This window comes from Rhipicephalus microplus, unplaced genomic scaffold, assembly GCF_043290135.1.
Source record: "Rhipicephalus microplus isolate Deutch F79 unplaced genomic scaffold, USDA_Rmic scaffold_15, whole genome shotgun sequence".
Classification (NCBI taxonomy): Eukaryota; Metazoa; Arthropoda; class Arachnida; order Ixodida; family Ixodidae; genus Rhipicephalus; species Rhipicephalus microplus.
The window spans coordinates 3,941,836-3,957,732 of NW_027464588.1; the positions used below are offsets into that span (position 1 = coordinate 3,941,836).

The 15,897-nt window shown below is 50.7% G+C and overlaps 1 protein-coding gene across 2 annotated transcripts in view; it reads right to left on the minus strand.

The window, feature by feature from the left end:
• LOC142784589 (uncharacterized) overlaps nucleotides 1–15,897 on the minus strand; it is a 236,983-nt gene that overhangs the window by 171,856 nt on the left and 49,230 nt on the right. The window lies entirely within an intron of this gene.

The window sequence follows — 15,897 nt, forward strand, 5'->3', positions numbered from 1 at the left end:
GTAGCCTTTGAGTACGGAACTTTGAAGCCAAAGTGTGCCAAAATCATTTTATCATAGGTACGTGCGTATTCCACATAAACGAAAAAGCTTACGCATGAATTTGCTGCGAATATAATATTGAGAAATAAATTTTCGCGCTGGCGCGCCCAACAAAGGTTTTATGGGAACGAGCGGGTGAAATCTACCTGCCTTACGAGATCAGCGCCAGTCATTGCACCCATATAGATGCTAAAAACGCGAAAGCTTCTGTCAAAAGTAAGTTTACACAAAGCGCTGGACGAATTCATTTGAATTTATCTTTGTCAAACTGTGTGCCAGGACGGCGCCCAAATGAAGAAGAGCGTTAAACAAGCGCAGGCTTTCGATTATTCGGTGCCTTCTATGTCTGACTGTATTGTCTATGAGCCGCCGTGCCGAGCGGCTTGACCAGGAATAGCGTTCAAATAAGCATCTGGCTTCGACTAAGAAATGACACTTGTAGCGCACTAACAGATAGAAAAAAAATGATCTCAACGCACCTAATAAGTGTTGCGCTTCATGCCGATCGACTGACGATGTCGGCCGAAGCAGCGATCCAGAAATGAACTCTTAGCACACTGCTACAGCCATCCCCATACCCTAAGATCTTTAAAATGGTAACTTTTTATCTGCAGTAAAGTATTATACAATAAAAACTGTTTTGTGTATCGACTGATCTGCTAGCTAAACTGACAGTACCCCCGTGCAGCCTAAACACATTGCAGATAATTTTAGTGCGATAAAATGTTTCCTGAACGTTCATGGCTTTCGTAGCTTGTCATCGTCACAGTCACGGTTGGTAAAAAAAATCAACTTCTGAAGCACTGACATTGCACGGTGAGGTGCTTTTTTCAACGCACGGTGAGGTGCTTTTTTTATGGTTATGATGGGCCTGTACGTTTCATGCGTTGCATCTAAGTCATTAGGCACATTGAAGTGTCTTTAGCCATTAGGGCATATTAAAGATATCTATCAACATATTGCACACTCGCTTAAAAGCGAAGTTAACTGGAAGTGCAAATATTCTTTCCCACGCCTGCTTCTGTGTTTGTGTGTGTGCGTGTGTGCACGTGTCCGTGTGTGTGCACGTGTCCGTGTGTGTGTGTGTGGGTGGGTGGGTGGGTGCGAGTGCTATGTAGTACAACAGGACCAGCCGCAATCCACGTCAGCCCCACCACCTAATGACGTAAGCACGGATTTATCACCAGCGCAAAGACAGCGGCTAGTACATCTACTTCCCCAGTTCAAAGACTGTTTTTCATCGAGCTCAAGAGTCAGGCAAACGCCACTGACGAAGCACCGGATAATAATGGAGGAGACAGCAAGGCCAATACGACAGAACCAATACCGCGTAGCACCGAAAAAGTGGAAAGCAATCCAGGAACAAGAGAAGAAAATGCTCGATGATGACGTCATCCAGCCAACAAGAAGTCCTTGAGCATGCATCGCCCTTGTGCTCGTTAAAAAGAAACACGGAAGCTTGTTATTTTGTGTCGACTACCGCAAGCTGAACCATGTGACAAAGAAAGACGTATACCCATTACCGCGCATCGATGATTCACTCGACAATCTGAGGTATGCACGCTAGTTTTCGCCAATGGACCTCAAAAGTGGGTATTGGCAAATTAAGGCCGATGACCGAGATAGAGAAAAACAGGCTTTTGTAACGCCTGACGGGCTTTATGAATTTAAAGTATTGCCCTTCAGATTGTGCTCAGCTCCCGCAACATTTCAAAGACTAGTGGTTACCGTTCTGTCAGGCCTTAAGTGGAAGACATGTCTGGTCTACCTGGACGACGTAATTGTTTTTTTTCAAAAACATTTGAGCTCCAATTTTTAGGCCATGTGGTGAGCCATGAAGCTGTTTGATCTGATCCCGATAAGACTCCGGCCGTCAAACAATTTCCGGTGTCAACAGATAAGAAAGCAGTAAGGCGTTTCCTTGGCCTATGCGTATACTACCGAAGCTTTATTGCCAATTTCTCACACATATCCTCGCCGTTAACACGACTCACAAGAGAAAATGTTTTGTTCACATGTGGCGACGATCAACAAGCGGCATTTGACGATCTCCGACAATGCCTGCAGACACCACCTGTGCTTGCTCACTTTGATGAGGATCCTCCTACCACGGTCCACACAGATGCCAGCAACGTGGGTTTAGGCGCTGTATTTGTCCAGTGGCAAGACTCAGCCGAGGACGTGTTCACATATGCCAGTATGACGCTTTGTCGCGTCGAGTCCAACCACTCCACAATGGAGAAAGAGTGTCTTACTGTCGTATGGGTGGTTATGAAGTTTCGTTCGTACTTCTACGGTCGTTCCTTCTACGTTCATTTTCTGTGCTGGCTGACCAACTTGAAAGAGCCATCTGGTCGGCTCGCACGGCGTAGCTTACGCCTTCAAGAGTTTGATATGACGGTCGTGTACAAGTCCGGATGACAGCACGCCGACGCCGATTGCTTATCAAGGTCACCGATAAAGTGTGACGATGACACGGAAGACGACAACATGGAGTTTGTAGGAGTTGTCAGCACCACTATGATTTCATGCAAGCAAAAGGAAGACAGCGAATGGCTTTATCTTATTGAATTTTCGAAAGGCCGGATAACAACCGTCCCTAGAAGATTCGCAAGGAGCCTGCCGTCATTCTGCCTACGTAGTGGTGTTTTCGATAAAAAGAACAGTTCTCTCAGAAGACACACCCACCTACTTGTCGTTCCGACGCCAATTCGTGAGCAAATACTTAGTGCTTGCCACAATGAGCCAACGTCCGGTCATCTCGGATACACACGCACATTGGCCAGAATCCAACAGAAATACTACTGGCCAAGACTTCCAGCTATTGTGAAACATTACGTGCGCAATTGCCTTAATTGCCAACGACAAAAATCGCCAACGTTAAAACCAGCTAGACTATTACAACCAATTCAAGTGTCAACGGTACCTTTTTCTCAAATAGGAATATATTGTTACGTGGAAATATCTCTTCGAACCATATCCGACTTCCCATGCTAGCAACAAGTGGGTAATAGTCGCCACTGATTATCTTACGCGAACACGCGGAAACAAAGGCTTTGTCAAGTGGCACCGCGTTGGAAATGTATGATTCTTGATAGAAAACATCGTCCTGAGGCACGGTGCTACGACAATCTTATTAACAGATTGAGGTACCGCTTTCACGGTTGCGCTATTGAAGACAGTGCTTGAGCTCAGTGGAACAGCCCATCGAAAAACCATTTTTTATCATCCACAAACGAGCCGCTCAACAGAACGCCTCAACAAGACTGTTGCCGACATGTTGAGTATGTAAATTGATGTGGATCACAAGAACTGGGACGACATTTTTCTGTATATCACGTTCGCCTATAATACAGCGCAGCAAGAAACTACACGAAGAACGCCGTTCAGTCTCCTTCATGGCCGTGAAGTGACGACGATGCTTGACACCATGTTACTGCACGACCGCAATGACATCAATTTATCAGTGGATACAGACATCAGTGGATACGTGTCTCGCGCTTGCTTCTTCAGTGGCTTTGTTATCCTGTGTTTTCCCGTGGAATGTTTGTTCAGTCGACCGGCTCTACCATGGCGAGGATCTTGCCCTCCTAGAGAGAGGACTTCGTTGTCATCTGGCATCTCTTCGGACACCACGTCGGTTTCATACTCTTGGCAGGAACGCCGGAAGAACCTGTGGTTTCCCTTCTTGCTGATGAAAGACCTGAAGCGGTGGGGTGTGATGATCTCACCACCCGGAGCTGCCTGGCGACCAGCCCCACCGACGAGCCACTGCGGGGTCGCCCCGGAAAGGAGCTCATACCATTGTCTTTGGCCACTTTTGACTGTCGCCATTTGCTGGATTCCATTGTATGGTTCGCCTCCAGCCTCCGGCGAACCTCGACAACATCAGGGAAATCTGGCGGAACTACCTTACGAGACGGAACAGGGCATAGAGCCAGGTATCACGTACCATGCTCCAGGTTAAGAAGGCTACGAGCTTCGACGACTGATCTCTGTTGACAATGGATGCTGTCCCCTGCCATTCGGGATCTCCATCCGCGAGGGGGCAGTCTGTTACGCTTCATTTTACGCGAACCCCTTTGGGCCCAAATGCAAGACCACGGACAGCGTGCAAACGCTCCCGGGCCTGTAAACGTATCGGGGGTAGAGGCGCAGAAGTGTATGCCCAGACGCCGAGGAACCTGAGACGCTGCTGCCGCGAAGGTCGTCATGTGCTGTGCGCGAGAACGCGGTGAGCTCATGGCTCATTCGCACCTGGCTCTTGAGTGTGGGAACGCCGGTGGTGTGATCCGTGGCGCGATCAGTCGCGTGATCGGTGGCGTGACCAGTGGCGTGGTAGGTGGTGCGAACACAAGGTGATCCATACTTGGTCATGTCTGGAGGCGCCTGACGTCACACAAGCGTCTGAAACCCTTTAAAAACGCGCAGGGAGAGACTGGGTGAAGCAGTCTGAATTGAGACTCTGCCGGAACTCTGCTCCTCGGCTTCTTACCTTTGTTTGTAAACTTGAATGTCCACTTTGGTCTAACTATGTAGTATTAAACTCTTTTGATTTGCTGTTCTGCGCCGTCTCGCCGGTACTTCCCTTCTCGTCGGTCCTGATGCAAGTTACGAGCACAACCTGCTGACGGCGGCGGTCAAGAGACACCCTTAACACTCCCTACTGCACGCGGTGCGGCACCTTCGGCCACGACACTGAGGGGTGTGAGGCTCCGTGCAGGAGGTGCGGGGGCAAGCATGGTACCCGTGATGGCTTCCGTAGACGATCCTATGTTGCGGCGGCACGTGGTCTTTCGACGGAGCAGGAGTCCGCTGAGAGCACGATTGCCCAGGCGGCTTGGTCTTGTGAGACGGGTGGCACACAACCACGAACTTACAGGTCCTGTGACCGCAGTCCCCCACACTCACTTTGGGTATGGTGATTCACAGGCGTGGCACTGAGCCCTCCAACGCTAGCGACTTCTTCGAAGCCGACGCGAACCGTCTTTCGACTACCGTGGCGCGTTCTGAGAGCACGAAAAACTCTAACAGCGCCGCAGTGCTCGGCGACATTACAACGGGCAGCGACTCGACAACCAGCTCCCCCGACTCGTCGCGCGCCGCCTGGGTAGTGGACACCTCAGCGTGTGAGGAGCAGGATTCTTCCGAGAGAGAGGCGAAAAGTGACGAAGTGGGGCAAGCGGCGCAGAGCATTAAGGACCGCGACTTTCCTCCGCTACAACGCGGACCTAGTTGCCAGGTGAGCTTTGATGACACCCCCATCCAAAGTCGCGGCCACTATGTTCTTCCGTCCGAGATTCCTGCAACGGCCCCAGGCCCCAGTCTCCACGCTGCTGCAGATGCCGGCTCACGCGAAGGAACTTCTTCCGAAATCATGAATGGGCCCGGCCTCGAAAAACGGCACCGATCCCGTTCGCGACGATGGCCGATAGTTGGCACAAAACCCGAGAGTACCGGGCGGGCAGAGAGTGCCGAGAGGGCCGGACGCCGCTCAAAACCACTCGAGGGTAGTAGTGACAGCTACGCAGCCCGCCGCAAGAATCCCAAGAAGTCACGTAAGGGCTCGGTCGGCGACGGCCTCCACACCGCTTCAGGCGACCAAGCAACGTGACCATGACAGGCGTCGATCTCCCCTACCTTTTGTTTCTTTTGCTCGCTAAGGCCCGTAGGGGCTGTAGATAAACAAGGACGTCACGGGCTCATCGTTTACGGGCACACTTGGCCACGCCTGCCACCCACGCCACCCTCCTCTCCTCCGAGCCTAATCATGGTTGCTGAGGCACACGCGTTTCCGCGCCACTCTTTCAGCCGGAATGCCCTCTCGCCCATGCCTAGCACGGTCAAACCCGACTCGAGATAAACGCGCTCCCTTTCCTGCATTCAATGGCGCCCACTCTGCTCACCCTCTCTACTCCTTTTATTCGCTGAAGCCTCGCCAATGGCCATATTCATGTTCACATATTGCAGCTGCCAGATGAGCCGCTTAGCCTCTTTTTTTCCTTCTCGCATTCCTTGGGTCACCGGAGACATGCGCCTTATAGCGCCCGCTGCCCTCCTACCAAGCCAAATCAATGACCCCCTCTCACACACACAGCATTAGGCCATGTCACAGTTTAGGTTTGCCACCTGGAACGTCCGCGGTTTCCGAGATAAAGCCAAACGACACGACATTTTAGCGTTTGCGCAAGCCGAAAAGATTGACGTCTTGTTTATCTAAGAAACAAACTTTCGGTCCCCGCTAGAGGTGGCTAAATTTAAGCAGTATTTCCAGGTTGATGTATTTTTCTCCTTGACTAACGCGAGGGCCTGTGGCGTTGGGGTGATCTTCATCACGGGCCGCTTCCGTCAGAAGGCTTTTTGCACCTTCGGCGCAAATGACAGGTCACTAATGTGCGACTTTTATGTCTTCCGATGGAGGCGGAAATGTTGTAGGCCCGTGTGCTTAGATTTGGGTGCACGTTAAAGAACCCCAGGTGGTCTAAATTTCCGGAGCTCTCCACTACGGCGTCTCTCATAATCATATCGTGGCTTTGGGACGTTAAACCCCACAAATCAATCAATCAACATTTATGTCAACGAAAAAACGCTGTCGTTTTGTAAACGTATACGTTCCGGTCACGAGGAAGTTCACAAATAACTTCTACCAAAAGTTACACCTAACTCTTGCAGATCCTCTCCCGCATGTACTATTGGGAGATTTTAACTGTGTTATCAACTCCCAAAGAGGCATCAGGAGACCGGGCCGAGGAAAGTTCACATACCATGCTAGGGAGTTGGTGGTGGTCTTGAAGCACTTGCGTCTAACAGGCGTCTGGCTACACGCGCATGGCGACCTTTTCGTCCCGACGCGCGCCTCACAGCTAAGGGCGTCTCGAATAGACCGGACGTACGTGCCCGATTTTTTACTCTCTTCGGTAGAGGCGTGCGAGGTTGTATCCCCACCGGCTGACTTAGCGAGACGTCCCGACCACTTTCTTCTTGTCACCACTCTGAAGGGATCCCCCGGAACCCGTAGCGACGACCAAGGCTGGCGGCTCGACTCGGCCGTTCTTCGAGACGAGATGAGCACTGAGCACATCAGAGTGTGCCTTCAAGCTTCCGTGGCAAATGTCTTTGAGGTAACGCTGGATTCCTGGGATACTTTAAAAGCAGAGTGAAGGAGAATCCTCCAGGGGGAAGGGAGAGCTAGGAAGCGCCGCATCACAGAACAGCTGAACGAGATCCTGCGCAGGATCCGCATTATTAGAGGGGTAGAAACCCTGACGGCTTGCACGCGAGATTACCTCGAATCGTTGAAGGCCGAGTACCCCTGCCTGCTCCAGAAACTTGCGCTCAGATCGCCCAGAAAGCGGAACAAATCCTCTAACCGGCTCGCGGCAGGCCCCAGCAAATCAACCAAAAACGGCTAGATCTGAATCACGCGGGTGAAGCACGCAGATGGCTAATTCGCTACAGATTCGGACGAGATTAGGATATCTTTTCATTACTACGCTGCCCTCTTCGGGGAAGCAGACCATACCAGCGCATACAAGCTGCAGAGATTTGCCAGAATCTCGCTTGCTTAGCGCGGGAAGAGACCAAAATGTTAGACAACGAGGATTCAGAGGATAAAGTGAAGTTAGCGATTACGAGCATGCCCCCGTACTCTGCCCCAAAATCAGACAGCCTCACAGCCCAATTCTACTCCACCTTTTTCGATGTCCTGAAGGGCGTACTGCTGTTCATGGCAAATATGGTGAGCACGCAACGCTAGAAACCTCCATACTTTGGGGAGAAGAGGAACGTGCTTCTTCTTAAGGAGGGCGCCCAGCAGGAGAAGCTGCCAGCCTGGCGGCCAGTAACGCTACTAAATGTATATAAAAACGTGGCTTCACTTCTAAACACTCGACCTAAACCTCTCTTACTGGACGTGGTTTCACCGCACCAGTCCTGCGCTGTCCCGGGCCGATCCATATTTGCCAATTTGACGGTCACTAGGGATACATTTGAGTACATGTCAACGAAGTCTCTGTCGGGTGCCTTCATAGCGCTAGACCAAGTGAAGGCATTCGACAGAGTCAAATACGGGTACATGTTTCAAGTTCTCCGCCAGTTTGGGATCACGGAGAGGTCGTCAAGGTGCTTGGCATATATTTTTACAGCGGCGGCGTGACGGAAACTACCTGGCAGCGGGCGCTGGAGCGGGCACAAATGGCAATAGAGCGCCTGAAAACCCAAAACATCACTTTATGCGAAAAGGCCTTAGTGGCAACGACTAACATCCGTGCCTTCACGTACTACGCCAGTCGCGTAGCCGTGATGCCCACAAAGACGGCAGCGCAGCTCACAAGAATGATCGGCGCCTTCCTTTGGGAAGGTAAACCTGCGCCCATCCGCCACAGTCTTCTCCACCTTTCAGCGGATGAGGGCGGCCTCAGCCTGAGCGACGTGCTTTCAACCAGCAAAGTGCTTGCACTGAAAACGGTAAGGACACTCTTAAAAACAACTGGCTATGTGGGGAAGAGCATCATGCGGTAATGGAGCAGCACGAATGCCGCTTTTCTAGACGCGGACCGACCCCTTGCTCGGCTCTCAGAAATGCCATCGCGTTTTTACAAGGTCACCGTTAACACGAAGCGCATGCTGAAGAACGACGCTCCCGACTGCGATGTTGACGACACCGTGCCGGCCCACATCACAGAACACATAGCGCGACCCTAGATCACGTCAGAGGAAAACAGGGGGTCGAAGAAATGAAAAAAAAAGAGCGCAGCGGCGGGCGAGCAATCCCCAAACCCGCACAAGACTTCGTGTGGCGGAAGAATTGGGACGTCCTCCCAACTCGTAAGCATTTACATAGGCTAGGCATTGTCCTCTTTACTTGCCCCAACTGTCGTTTGGAAGAAACCTTGGCACATGCCCTCTTCGAGTGCCCTGCAGCCAAGCCAGTGTGGCGAATAATCGCGAGGGAATTTCGTATCCACCCCCCTCCAGCCCTCTGCAGGAATAAGGGCTCTTTCGCAAAGATGGTGATTATATGCACACTATTTGTACTTTGGAAGCGCCGCAGCCTGGCTGAAGTAAGGCACAAGCCGGTACGAGCGGCCATCCTATCAGTGGCCAGGATCCGCCAGATGCTATGGCGGTATCTTTCCGAGCAACTAGAATCCAGCGGTACAGAGAAGTTTCTTCGCCGCTGGCATACGAGGTTTTTCTTTTACAAAGAGGCAAGTTGCGCCTCTCCGTCACCTCCTTTTAGCCAATCCTTACTGCCTCCCCCACCCTGCTCTGGGGATTCCCCACACGTATGTCTCCAATATAATGGCCCTGATTCCCCGCCCAGTGAGCAATTGATAAGGAGAAAACCCCGTCCTTGTTTTCCTCCTAGCCTTCTGGCTTAATCAATAGCACAAAGCCCCCCCCCGTTTTTCCTAAGGGGGGAGGAGTCGTTCATCATGACGCACAGTGTTTCTTTGTAGCTGGCTTCCCATCTCTACACCCCCCTGCTTCTGCTATCGCACAAGTTACCTAGCAAATTTTTGTACGTCTATACCTCCCCACGATAGTGTTTATATAATGTTGAGGTGGCTCCCTTCTCCCTTACCGGCACTGCCACGACAATGTATACTTCATTTTGATATTTGTAATGGGTCTCGCCCATTAATGCCACAGAGCACACGCCCACTTCCTGGGAAGGTATATATGTACATGTGCATTGGGTTTCTTTATTTCAATGTGACTGGCTGTAATTGTGGGGATGTAAACTTATAGTGATGGAAATATGCCACGTCTTGGTTTATCGGTATGCTTTGTTGTATATAAATGCACATGGGTAGCTTGTTCTATTTATTGCTCTGTTCCATTTCTTGAATGTATATAGGCATACACAGAATAAATTCTAGAATGCTGTATATACCACGCGATATGCCACCTCGTGTATCTTGTGTTTCTTTCTTGTTTGAAGTTAATAAACTTCCCTTTGTACAGACAGACCGATGGAAATTTTTGCGGTGAAGGTCCTAGAGAAAGATTATCGGCTTTAAAACGCAATACTGGGATGGTGCATTGCAGGATCGCCCGAGATTTTCAGGAGACGAGTTGGCTCCGAGATCGCTTTTCAGTGACCTTTGCATGAAGGCAGTGCGGAGCGCGTAAAAGCAGCGTTGATAAAAATTGGTAATAAAACGCTCGTGGCATTGGAAATGCAAAAAGAAAACGGGGCAGAACGCACCGGTTCTGTGGAGGGGCAAATGAAAAAAACGATGACAAAATGCACCGTTTTGGTGCGCAGTGCTAGCGCCGCCTAGCGAAACGCGTGCGCTTTGAATTTGCGCCCCTCTGTGCTCCAGCCGGCTTTTTGCATCGTCTGCTACTTGATGAGCGCTGTTTTTCTGCTATGAATAGAGCCAATAAGCTCAAGTCTATGCACTTTTAGGTTATGTGCACGTATAAAATTGCTCACGACGACGTCGGAGTATACCATGACGGTTTCCCCACGAAATCGCGCACTTTCAGTATTTCATCGATGTGCCTGGTCATCAAGCTTAGCAAAATTTCATTTTCACTGTCGTCATCAGATCAACTGGACAAACACGCCTCCCAAATTCAAGGCACGCTATTTTTTTTTGCAGTCACCTAAGCAGCCGTTTCGCATCGTCTGCTGTTCGCATGTTGTCCGCGTGGCACGCAAAGAGTGCTGAGATCGCACAACGTCACTCTGAGAATTTTTTTGGAGCACCTCAGATCAACAACAACAAAAAAACTTGGCCCCAGATCTGCATGTTCTGCAAATGTCGTCGAAGTACGACAGTTTTGCGTCCGGAGAGAGTGAACAAAACATTTATTTTATGTTCTACGCAATAAAATTTGTGAATTTTATTCTGGAGGTGCTGCGTTGGAGTGCCTCGAGCGTGCAGCGAAGGCGAACGAGCGCATCAAGGGTGGATGGATGGATGTATAGATGTCTATAGTTGTACCCTTTAGATCGGGTGGTGGCTAGCGCCACCAAGCCGTAATACTCAATGAAACAAAAATTAGATTTATTTTTTCCCTTTTAAATAGTGAGGTTCAGGATTCGTACTTTGCCGCGAAGGGTTCAATTTTCACTCGTGCCTTGACTTTAGCCACCAATAAGATAACCTCCTTCTAGTTAATTCGAGCCGCTTAAAGTCTATTTTGCCCTCACTGTCCCTGAACCCCAGTGCTTTGAAAAACTCTGCGCCATCATCCTGAGCTATAGGGTAAAGCCCTTTACAGACGTCATACACGAACGCCATCTGGTATTCATCTTCGAAAACAAAGAAAGGCATGTGCGTCTGCGAAGATGCGTGCCATTCTCGGAGGCGATAAGATGTAGAACGCAAAGCAACTGACAGGTGCCACCACCGTCTCGTTTTAGCAAAACGTTGGTAACACTTGCCTTTTTGGGGCATCGCGTTGCACTGCCAGCTCAGCGTGTTTAACGCTACATTCTTTAGAATTACTTGTGTGTGCCTTCTTAGTATAAAGGCACACCTACAAAAGTACGACTTGTTAATGTGGTACCTCAGATATGCGCCATAATCGCTTTTTATTTGACAATCGCACAAGTACAAACGTCAAAGCTTGAGCAATAGTCGTGGGCGCTGGAGATAGGGTCGGTTGTTTGAGTACCGTTAAGAGCGGACAAACAGACAAATGTACAGACAGACAGACAGACAGACATACAGGAAGACAGACCAAAATTTTTCCGTCGAAGGTCCACAAGAAAGACTATCGTCTTTAAAAATGCCTAAAGAAACACTGAGTGTGAACACATCAGTGTCGCCACCCAGTAAACAATTTAACAGGGCAGCGACGTCAGTGTGATAGCCACCTTATCTTTTTGCCAACTCAACACGCTCAACACGCGCTCCCACAGGCGTGTTCACGGGCGTTTGTCCTCTTTCAAACAGGTTCTTTCTTTCCAGCTGCCGCATAGAAATTTCCACCCTAGAAGACAGCAAGGGTGAGCATGCAGCACTCTTGAGCTGCTCGTTTCACTCCTATCAAATATTGCAGATAAATATAAGGACAGATGGGCACCAGGAGCACTCGCATCATGGTGGGAACACGGCTGTGGTAGGCTACGTCTTGAGTGCAGTATAATTGAATGCGAAACATCGTAGCCGCGTGGTGATATCACTTTTATTTCTGCGTGCATGTGTGTATAGTCTGCACGATGAAGCTGATAGATAAATCACGCCGCACGATGTGAGACCAGCTCCTCGGCAAGAGCAAACGTGGCGGACGTACCCGATCTCTACCGCGAGCGTCCGTCAATCAAACTGCTTGACGTGTGAACTCGGCTACAAACTCGCTGATTTTGAGAAGTCCCGAGTTCAACTCAGGAAAGCGATGGTGCCATTGTGACCGTTAAGCGTTTGGTGCAGTGAACGCTAAGCGGCAGCTTTTTTGCACATAAAATAATTTGTTGAGCTTGCACTACTCGGTAAGACTGGATCCATGGAGGAGTAAGGCTGGAGCCATGGAGATAGATAGATGGATAGATAGATAGATAGATAGATAGATACGCTCAATGTCACCGAAGTTTGCTAAGAAACGCTTCGCATTTAAAAGCTAAAACGCAAGGTGGTAATACGTTACCCGGCAGCCCCCTCGAAGCTCACGGAACGCAACCCTAGGGGTGACGCAACTGAAAGTCACACGGATACCTCGTCAGTTTCGAACTCCTCTTGGGTGCACTACACACGGGTTTCGTCTGTCTCGTGTACTTGAACAACAGAAACTAGCAATCCGAATGGAGAAGACGTCCTCTCCGACCACTCTCCGACTGCCTCTTTCCTCCCAGCCACAGAAGTTGACACGACCTTAATGCCCGACCAAACAGGCCCTGCCCCCACCTACAACTCTGACAAAACGTGGCATCATTATAATCTACAGACAAGTGAAAATAAAGCAAACAAGCAAATTCGTCACCGCGTCCCAGGATCCCATAGCGGCTTTCCTCACTCGATTTCCTGCCACCCGGCGCGTCCGCGTCAGTTATCAACGCAACCTTGTTGCCGTGGATATTACCCCTGAGGCGGAGTCTTCACAACTCCTCAGAGTACAGATGGTCTGCTCCCTTAATGCCAAGTCGAAGCTTGTCGAAGACAACTCCTGTATGGACGTTATCTACATGGTCGATGAGGGCTTGGATGCCGCTAACCATGCGGCAAATATCGAATCGGCCGTACCGGTCATGCTTTCGCTCGCCGCGGCAAGGGCGTCACTATCACTTCTGGGGGAATGACAGTACCACAGGAGGTTTTCCTCGTTAAGCGGCGCAGACCTGTTCATCCACGCCAGCCATGTCCCCTACAGTGCATCTGATGCGGCCGCTTCGGCCACGCCACGGCGACCTGCGCGCGGGACCAACGCTGCCTCTGCTGCGGTGGCAGCCACGCAAAAGGACCACACCTTGAGGAGCACCCTCACTGCAATAAATGCACTAGCACCCACCCAGGTAACGAGCTGCGCTGCCCTTCCTGGCATATCCAGTGCAAGACCGCCGTCATCATCGCCTCTTCGGATGGTCCCGTGACGCACCGCCAAGCGCTGGAGAATGCCAGGACTGCTGTAACAACGTCGACAAGCGAGGCAGTGCTGTAGTCGTACAGGGCCGCTCCTTTCGGGGCGCTCTCGCCTATGGTGATTTATCAGCTTCGGCAGCCACTCCTCGCCATACTCCCAGGGCACCTCAAGCCCTTATAACCACTAAGACCCCATCTCCACCTTCTCTGTATAATCCGGCCTCCAAGGTCGACGCGAAGGACGCGGTGATTTCTGCACTTGTGGCGGCGATTCGCGTTGTGATTATGATCCTGCCACCGGATTCTTCGGTTCGTGTCTGTGTGTTGGAGCTGTTGCTGCGCATGAGGCGATCATCTCAACGAGTTAAGGAGACTGGATTACACATCGAGGTCATCGGAATTCTCATGTGTTTGTTCCACTGAACTTTGTTTCCTTTGTTAAGCTGACTGAACATTTTTTTCTCTTTAGTGCTTGGGTTATGTGCCCAGGTGAGTGTTTTGACCACTCCGCTGACAGATCACATAATCGTGGCCAACAGGACTCTGATCGGCGAGTTCAACTGAATAGTTATATTAGGTGCGAATACACTTTATAAGCAACCCCAAACCATCCACCGCCGTCGACGGCGTCCGCAGTCTTCTCTCTATCTTTAAAAGAAAGAGGACTTGGCAGGTCGCAGCGCGACGCTCTACCGAATAAGCCACGGACGCGACGCTGATATCCCCCTTCGCTCGCTCCTCCGCTCTCCTCGCTCGCTGCAGCTGCGCGCGCACCCCTCTCTCTCGCGCGCCTGCCTTCTCTCTCAGTCTCCCGTCGAGAGCGGGTCGTGCGATGGATGTCCCGGAGGCAACGCTACCATCAACAACGAATGCCGTACAACCGAATGCCAGCACTGCACCCGTCGTTGGAGGTGACGGTACCGCGGTGGTTTCGCCGACGTGGAAGACAAGGCGGCGCTGCGAAGGCCTCGTGAGACCAAACGTAAGCGGGCGAACGTGCAGCGGATGCCGAACTGCGTGCTCGCGAGGCCGAGTGCAAGCGGGCAAAGCGTGCAGCGGATGCCGAACTGCGCGCTCATGAGGCCGAAGACAAGCGGGCGAAGCGTGCAGAGGATGCCGAACTTCGCGCTCGCGAGGCCGAGGACAAGCGGGCGAAACGTGCAGCGGATGGTGAACTGCGCGTTCGCGAGGCCAAGATGAGGCGTCAGCATCGAGCCGCGAACCTGGCCCAAGAAGCGGAACGACAACGCAAACGTCAGGCGGAGAAGGGCGATGAAGGCCGGCGTCAAGACGCCGCTCGCAATCGTCTACGGCAAGTGGACGTTCCCGAAGCCGTTCGAGCCAGTGAACGTGCCGCGCGGGAGAGGGTGCAAGCCCTGGACTTTGCTCGTCTGGAGCTCGCATGCTATTAGGGGGAGTAAAGGTAAAATCCGTTGGCATTCGCCAGTGAGTTAATGTAAACTCCCCTGTGGCCCTGTGTGATCAAATTGCGATTCCCAGGAACCATTACACCGTAAAGGCACCATAGTGTGATTAATAAATATAATAGTGCGAATTATTAAATACCCTTCATAGCATTACCCCGTGCATTCGCACTTAACTCAGCGCCTAACTCAGGCGAGTGTTTCATCCACTCCCGTACCTCAATGCGCCTCTACAGCTCATTTTCGTCTCCTTCTTGGCGAATATTTTCCCCTGCCTTCCCAGTGGCTTTTCCTGACGGTTGCGAGCCCTCGCGGCCTTCGGTCGCACGCTGTGTGAGGTGAATAGAATGCCACTTTTTAGCTCCCCTGGCCATTTCGATAATGGTGTCAATACCAAACTTGGTATGGCATAACATGATTGTATGAAGAACATATTCGACTAGTCATAACAAAAAATTATGACATGCATATCATGAATTATGATGTACATTTCATGGTCCTGTACTTCTTGAGGTGGTTTTGTTCACATGGCCTGTTGCAAAACTGGTAAGATATGCCAAGATTGCATGGTGAACACAATCGACCTACCCTACCATAAAAATCATGACATGCGTGTCATGTAACAAGGCGATTACATTCCACGCTCATGATGCGCTCGCGGCCGTTTCGCTAGCGTCACTTACACCAAATTTGGTATAACCGTACGTGAAAAAATTAAAAAGGTCTGTGACTGGCGAAAACATGATAATCATAAGATGCGTGTCATGTAACAACATGACTACTTGCGACGCTCATGATGTGCCATCTGCCGTTTCGCTAACTTCACTTACACGGAATTTAATATTACGGGCCATGAATGGATGACAATGGTATGATACTGGTGCAAACATGATAAACAT